The sequence below is a fragment of the Petaurus breviceps genome, unplaced genomic scaffold (assembly GCF_028583685.1).
Source record: "Petaurus breviceps papuanus isolate PSGF00001 unplaced genomic scaffold, PetGlider_PUasm1.0 64, whole genome shotgun sequence".
Classification (NCBI taxonomy): domain Eukaryota; kingdom Metazoa; phylum Chordata; class Mammalia; order Diprotodontia; family Petauridae; genus Petaurus; species Petaurus breviceps.
Genome location: NW_027186428.1, coordinates 1,263,967 through 1,272,339, shown reverse-complemented (window position 1 = coordinate 1,272,339; position 8,373 = coordinate 1,263,967).

Here is an 8,373-nt window from a genome sequence, read left to right as displayed (position 1 = left end):
GATAGATAGATAGATAGATAGATAGATAGATAGATAGATAGATAGATCTGGTAATCATCTGCATGGAAGGAGCTGACTAAATTACCAAGGAAGTGTAAGGAGGAAAAAAAAGAGGCCCAGGACAGAAGTTTGGAGGACACCCATAGATAGAAAATGTGATGCAATGATGAACCTTTTATGTATGGTGCTAGAAAAGTTCACATCCATCCCCTATTCTCTATGCACCTAGGTGCTATTCAAATTTAGTTAGGCACTCTCCTTGCCTCACCTAGACTTCCAAAACTATGCTACATGCTAGAAATACAAAAAGAGAATGAAATAATCCCTCCCCTCAAAGAAGGTATCCTCTACTAGGGAAGATATCCATAAAAGAGGGTATGTGAAGATTGGTTGCCAGAAGTTCTATTTCTGGTTAATACTTTCCAAGTAGAATGAGATTCCTCATAGAGGAAGGATAGACTGTGGAAAATGTGAAGGACATGGCTATAGAGAGTCTACAACCATTATCAATGTTTGCTGATTGATAAAAATAAAGACTCTTCTGTGTCCATTGGGGGAAAAAAAGTGAAGAAAAATGGAACATCTTCCTCTTAGACTAGCAACCTACTGTCACTAAAGTTAGGGACCTAGACCATAGGATAGGTTGCCAAGACTAAGGCAACCTACTATGTATAATCATGGTTGTTCTCATTGGGAAGGTATTTCTTTACCTAGAGAAAAAGCCTTCACACAGTAGCTGGAATATGACACAGAGATGCTGTAGGCATGTCAGGCACCAGATGCAGAGAAACATAAGCAATTGTTAGAGAATCTCAGGGGAACCAACCTTTGACATTCTACCCACCTTCAAGATGGAGCACCCCCTCAAATGTTTGTGAATGTTGGAAAGATAATTTGATGGCCCTGAAATTTTCAGAGGTTATTTACATTAAGCTTCTAGCCAAAGGGCAGGGAGAAAAGGTCTCCAGCTTTGTAGAAAGGTCAGAGTGCAAAGAGTTGTTATCCAAGGCATAGTGGCTGTGGCTTGTAAGTCAGAGGGACTGTATATGATGAACCCATTGTGACAGCTATGGCTTCAGTGAAAACAGCTCTCCAGCTACTGGGAACTGATTGATCAGGGAGCAAGCATATGGATAAGGAAACCATAAAATGATCCTAGGAGTCCCCACAGGATTCCAAGGTGTGGACCATCAACACTGAAACACAACACATAAACTTCACGAAAGGAGTTTCATAACCCTGTTATCTGCTAAAATATTGTTCAGAGTCACTCTTCTCTGAGGAGCAAGGAGACTCAGGTTTAAGGTTGAGGATGCCTGTTTCAGAAAGGGTGCTGAAAATACACCTGAAGGGACCAGGTGGTACAAATGCTCTGTCTGTACCCACCCTGCTGCCCTTTCAGTATGCAGTACTCAATTGAAAAGTACTCCCCTCCCCCCAAGAGGGGAGTACTTTTCAATTGAGTACTGCATACTTGAAGCACTTGAGAAGAATTTGCCAAATTTAGCTTCAAGAAGCCAAAGTTTGATGGTTAGTTGCCAGGAAATGGGCTTTTGGAGTCAGAGACAAGGGGAGCCCTGAGCACCCTGAGAAATTAATCCTTATCTCACTATTTATTTGCCCCTGGGTCTGATTTATCAGACTTTATTATAACTGACAGAGAATTAAAGATATGGATTATCCTGCTGTAAGGATCAAAAGATCTTCAATAACAATCCTTCCAGTACTTTAACAAAGAAAATCTGATGAAAATCTGAGGTATTCCTACAGTCTCTGAACTCTGAGTAAGAAGGACCACACATATCTGGATGCTTATATTAAAGTACTCACAGAATTTTCCAGGTCACCCTTGCATGTTCAGACTTTGACAATCTTTCTGAAGTTTCTCCTGCAGGAACTGGCCCCAGTGACCATTCCTTCTCCTTCTCTCTCTTCCTTAATCTCTCCCTGTCCATCGGTCCCTTCCCTACACCTACAAATATGTTTAGTCTGCCCCCTGCTTTAAAATTTTTCACTTGACCTCCACCCCACCACCCCACCCTAGTTATATCTCTCACTGACTAACTCCCAAGGAGAATAATCTACATTAATAGCTTCCACATACTCAATACCCATTCAATTCTCTATTCCTTGCAATCTCACTTCAGTCCCACTGCTCCACTGAAATTGCTCTCTGTTATCAACAATCTCTACTGTTAAATATAATATGACCTTTACTCAATCTTTTTCCTCCTTCACTCACTACAGATTTTAATCCTGTACCACCACCACTCTCCTTCCACTTGTACTTTCTGTCCTCCATTGGCTCCTGTGATCTCTCCTGCTCCTCTTCCAGCAGGTCAGCTCCTCCTACTACTGCTATATCATCCTCAATCTCCTGTCCCCTTAGCCTGGTTCTATCCTGTGACTCTGTCCTGGGTCCCCTTCTGGTCACATTCTCTACTTTCTATTTTTCCTCAGTGATCTCTACTCCCATGAGTTCAAATATCCTCTCCCTGAAGATAACTCCAAATCTATCTATCTATCTATCTATCTATCTATCTATCTATCTATCTATCTATCTATCTATCTAATTATTCCACCCTATTCTCTCTCAAACTACAAAACTACATTGTAAGCTACGTACAATATATCTTCTCCTGGATGCCCCAGAGTTATATCAAACTCAATATGTCCAAAACAGAACTCATTCTCTTACTCCTAAGCCTGTCTATGGGCTCAACTTCCCTATTTCTGTTGAGAGCACTCATTTGTAAGTTTGGAGTCATCCTGGGCTGTTTTCTCTTCTTCCCCCTCTACATGTCCAGTCAATCACCACCTCCACAACATCTCTCATATCCATCCTCCACTTTTTGTGTACCTAGGCACTATTCAAATTCAGTTAGGCACTCCCCTTGCCTCACCTAGACTTCCAAAATATGCCCTCGTTGCTATCCCTGTTTCTATTCTTTTCTCTCCAAAATCACCTTCCTTAGGCATAATCCTGACTGTCGTTCTCTTGCTCAAAAACCTTCAATAGCTCCCTATTGCATATAAGGTAAAACCCAAACTCCTAAGCCTGGCATTTAAAAGCCCTCCACGATCTTGCTCTGAAGTACTTTTCCAACCTTATTTCATATTGTTTCCCTCCATGAACTCCATATTCCCAATAGACTTGACTGTTTCCTGAACTAACCACTTCATCTTCTAACTCTGCTCATTTTCTCAATCCACCTTCATGCCTAGAATATACTACCTTCTGACTGTTCTATTTCTTGAAATCCTTATCTTCTTTCAAGGTCTCACTTGAGGTGCTAAATGCTTCATTAAGTTTTCCTTGATTCCCCTCATTGTTAGGGATCTCTTCCTCAATTTCCATGTATTACACCTATTTATACAGTTATTATATACCCCTGTCATGTACCTGAGAGGGGAATGGGGAGACAAGAACTAATGTACAGGCATCAAGTTAGGCTTAGTTCCAGATTGCCCATATAGTGCAGTGTTGGTGGGGAACTCAGAAGTTGGAACAATATGGCTCCCTCACTGATCACTGGAATTGGGTAGGTACACAAGACACAGTAATCAATGACTATAGTAATCCACTGTTTGATAAACTCAAAGACTACAGCTTCTAGGATAAGAACTTACTATTTGACAAAAACTGCTGGGAAAACTAGAAAATAGTTTGGCAGAAAATAGGTATAGACCAACATCTTACACCATATACCAAGGTCAGAATGGGTATATGATTTATACATAAAGGATGAAACTATAAGCAAATTAGGAGAGCAAGGAATAGTTTACCTGTCACATGTATGGAGAAGGGAAGAATCTGTGACCAAACAACAGATAGAGAACATTATGAAATACAAAATAAATACTTTTGATTATATTAAATTAAAGGTTTTTGCACAAACAAAACCAATGCGACCAAGAGATCCTTAATGGCTAATTAGAAGAGAAGCAGGAAGCTAGGAAACAATTTTTACTGCCAGTGTCTCTGATAAAGACCTTGTTTCTAAAATATATAGAGAACTGAGTCAAATCTATAAGAATATAAGTCATTCTCCAATTGATAAATGATCTAAGGGTATGAACAGGCAGTTTTCAGATGAAGAAATTAAAGCTATCTATAGTCATATGAAAAAATGCTCTAAATCACTATTGATTAGAGAAATGCAAATTGAAATAACTCTGAGGTACCACATTACACCTATCAGATTGGCCAATGTGACAAAAGAGGAAAATGATAAATGTGGGAGAAGGTGTAGGAAAATTAGAACACTAATGCATTGTTGGTAGAGTTGTGAACTGATCCAACCCTTCTAGAGAGCAGTTTGGAACTATGCCCAAAGAATTATAAAACTGTGCATATCCTTTGATACAGCAATATCATTACTAGGTTCTGTATCCCAAAGAGATCATATAAATGGGAAAAGGACCCACATAGATACAAAAATATTTATAGTTTTATATTTTTTATTTATATTTTTGTGGTGGCCAAGAATTGGAAATTGAGGGGATGCCTATCAATTGGGGAATGACTGAACAAGTTGTGGTATATGAATATAATGGAATACTATTGTTCCATAAGACATGGTGAACAGATGGACTTCAGAAAAATCTGGAAAGACTTGCATGAACTGAAGATGAGTGAAGTGAGCAGAACCAGGAGAACACTATACATAGTAGCAAGCAACATTCTTCAATGATGGACTTTATTAGACTTAGCTCTTCTGAACAATGCAATGATCTAAGACAATTCCAAAAGACTAATTTTGGAAAATGCTATCCACATCCAGAGCAAGAACAATGGAGTTTGAAGACAGTTCAAAGCATACTATTTTCTCTTTCTTTTTTTTTCTTTCTCATGGTTTTGCCCTTTTGTCCTGATTCTTCTTTTACAACATGACTAATTTGGAAATATGTTTAATATTATCATATATGTATAGCCAGTATCAGATTTTATGCTGTCTTGGGGAAGGGGAAAGGGATGAAATTTAAAGTTCAAAATCTTATAAAAATGAGTATTGAAAACTATAAATAAATATTTTTTTTTTTAAAAATAAGGATTTGACCTGCTTAATATACTCGGAGTATGCCCTGAACTTTCTAGAGTGACACCCTAGAAAGACTCTTCCAGGTAAAGGTATGAGAACTGAAGAATCAGCTGTATAGCTGTAATCCTTCAGAGGCCTCCCAGTCTCCAAAAGGGCCATAAAAGAAAGCTTCCAAACAAACCAGCAAAAAGGATGCTTAAATATTTTTAATATTGTGTTTTTAAACTTCAGATTGTCAAGTGTTAAGTGGTTAACTTTCTTACTTCTTGTCACTGTTGGCATCTTAAACTGCTTTTAACACTTAATAAAAGTTTCTATGTGCCTCAAAAAAAACACCCCACTTTTTTGAAACCTTTTTTGTGTTATAGACCCCTTTGGCAATTTAATGAAGACTATTCTCAGAGTGGTATTTTTAAATGAATGAAAAATAAAATACATATGATTACAATGGAAACCAATTACATGGAATTGCACAAAATGTTTTTTAAAACAAGTTCACAGGATGAGGAAAAATAGGTACACTAATAAATGGTTGGTAGAGTTGTGAACTGGTCCTATCATTCTGAAAAAAATTTGGAACTATGTCCAAAGGGCCATCAAACTGTACATAGACTTTGATTCAGCAATACCACTACTAGCCCCAAAGAAATCACAGAGAAAGGATCACTAATCACTATTGATTAGAGAAATGCAAATTGAAATAACTCTGAGGTACCACATTATACTTATCAGATTGGCTAATGTGACAAAAGAGGAAAATGATAAATGTGGGAGAAGATATGGGAAAATTAGAACACTAATGCCTTGTTGGTAGAGTTGTGTACAAAAATATTTATAGCAGTTCTTTTTGTGGTGGTAAAGAATTGGAAATTGAGAGGATGCTCATTGATTGGAGAATGGATGAAAAAGTTGTGGCACATGATTGTCATGGAGTCCACTTGTGCTATAAGAAATGATTGAGGTGGGGGGCAGCTAGGTGGCACAGTGAGTAAAGCTCCAGTCCCGGAGTCAGGAGGACCCGGGATTGGTTCGGGCCTCAGATACTTAACATCCACACAAAATCACTGGCTGTGTAACCTTGGGCAAGTTACTTAACCCCAATTGCTTAAAAAAAAAAAAGGAATGATTGGGGTAGAGGGGTTCAGAAAAAAAATGGCAAGAATTATATGAACCGATGAAAAATGAAGAGAGACGAACTAGGAGATCATTGTACACAGCAATGTTGTAATGATGATCAATTATACAAAAGACTTGGCTGCTCTGATCAATACAGTGATACAAGATAATGCCAAATGATTCATGATGAAAAATGTTCTCCACTTTCAGAGCAAAAATTGTTGAACTCTGAGTGTAAATTGAAGTATATTTTTCCTCACATTTTTTTGTCTTTTGTGATACGGCTAATATGAAAATATGCTTAGCATGATTTTACCTATGTAATTAATTGATATAATTTTGCTTGTCTACTTAGTCATGAGGGAAGGAGAGGAGGGAGTGAGAAAATTTGGAACTCAAAATTTAAAAAGAAAAGAATGTTTAAAATAAATAAATAATTTAAAATTTAAATTTAAAAAAGGAGTTTACAGACTTTAGGTTAAGCTCCTCTGCTCTACCCTGGAGTTGGGTAGAGCAAGTTTTATTTTCTCTTGACTACAGTGAGCAAGAAATGAGAATTGCACGGTATTGAGAATTCAGTGGTTATTGAGTAATATAAATTAGTCTTCCTGGGAGTTTGGTACTGAGAGATAGAGCTTGGAGGGTTATGGGGGAAGTAGGATCACATTAAAATCAAACTTGTCCAGGCGAAACCTCATGGAGGAGGAGGAGAAGTTCCTAACCTGGGGAGATCTTTGAACTTTAAAAAAAAAAAAAAATATATATATATATATATATATATATATATATATATATACACACACACACACACATATGTATACATATATATAATTATACATATCTGTTTCAATACAGTATATGAAATATATTACAATATAATTGGATTCTTTTGTAACCCATAGGACATACCTATTGATTGGGAATGGAAGGATCTTCTGAGCAAGAAATTCATCAAGAAGGTCAAGATCACCAAGATAAGGTTGAAAAGGGTACATGATTTAAACATAAAGGGTGATAGCATCAGCAAATTAGGAGAGCAAGGAATAGCTTGCCCCTGTCAGGGGCAGCTAGGTGGTGCAGTAAATAGAGCACTGGCCCTGGAATCAGGAGGACCTGAGTTCAAATCCAACCTCAGACACTTGACACACTTATTAACCGTGTGACCTTGGCAAGTCACTTAACCCCAATTGCCTGCCCTACCCTCCTCCAAAAAAAAAAAAAAAAAAAAGCAAAAATAAAAAGTAGTTTGCCTTTCAGAATCTATAGAGAAGGGAAGAATTTATGACCAAACAAGAGATAAAGAGTTTTATGAGATGTAAAATAGATAATTGTGATTATATTAAATTAAAAGGGGGTTGCACAAACCCAATGCAACCAAGATTAGAAGGAAAACAGAGAGCTGAGAAACAATTTTTATAGTGTCTCTGATAAAGACCTCATTTCTCAACTGAGTCAAATTTATAGAAATACAAGTTATTTCCCAATTGATAAATCATCAAATGATTTGAACAGGCAGTTTTCAGACAAAGAAATCAAAGCCATCTATAGCCACATTTTAAAAAATGTTCTAAATTACTATTGATTAGAGAAATGCAGATTAAAACAACTCTGAGGTACCACTTCACACCCATCAGATTGGCTAATATGACAGAAAAGGAAAATGATAAATATTTGAGAGGATGTGGGAAAATAGGGAAACTAATGCACTATTGTTGGAATTGTGAACTGATCTAATCATTCTGGAGAGCAATTTGGAACTATGTGCAAAGGATAATCAAGCTGTGCATGCCCTTTGACCCAGCAATACCACCACTAGGTTTCTATCCAAAAGAGATTTTTAAAAAAGGAATAGGATCTATGTGAACAAAAATATTTATAGCGGCTCTTTCGTGGTGACCAAGAATTGGAAATGGAGAGGACGCCCATCAGTTGGGGAATGACTGAACAAGTTGTGGTATATGACTGTGATGGAATACTGTTGTGCTATAAGAAATGATGAGCAGACTGATTTCAGAAAAACCTGCAAAGACTTACAAGAACTAATGCAAAGTGAAGTGAGCAGAAACAGGAAAACACTGTACACAATACCAACAATATTATATGATAATCAACTGTGAATGACTTAGCTATTTTTGGCAATACAGTGATCCAAGACAATTCCAAAGGATTCATGATGAAAAATGCTACTCACATCCAGAGAAAAAATCTATGGAGT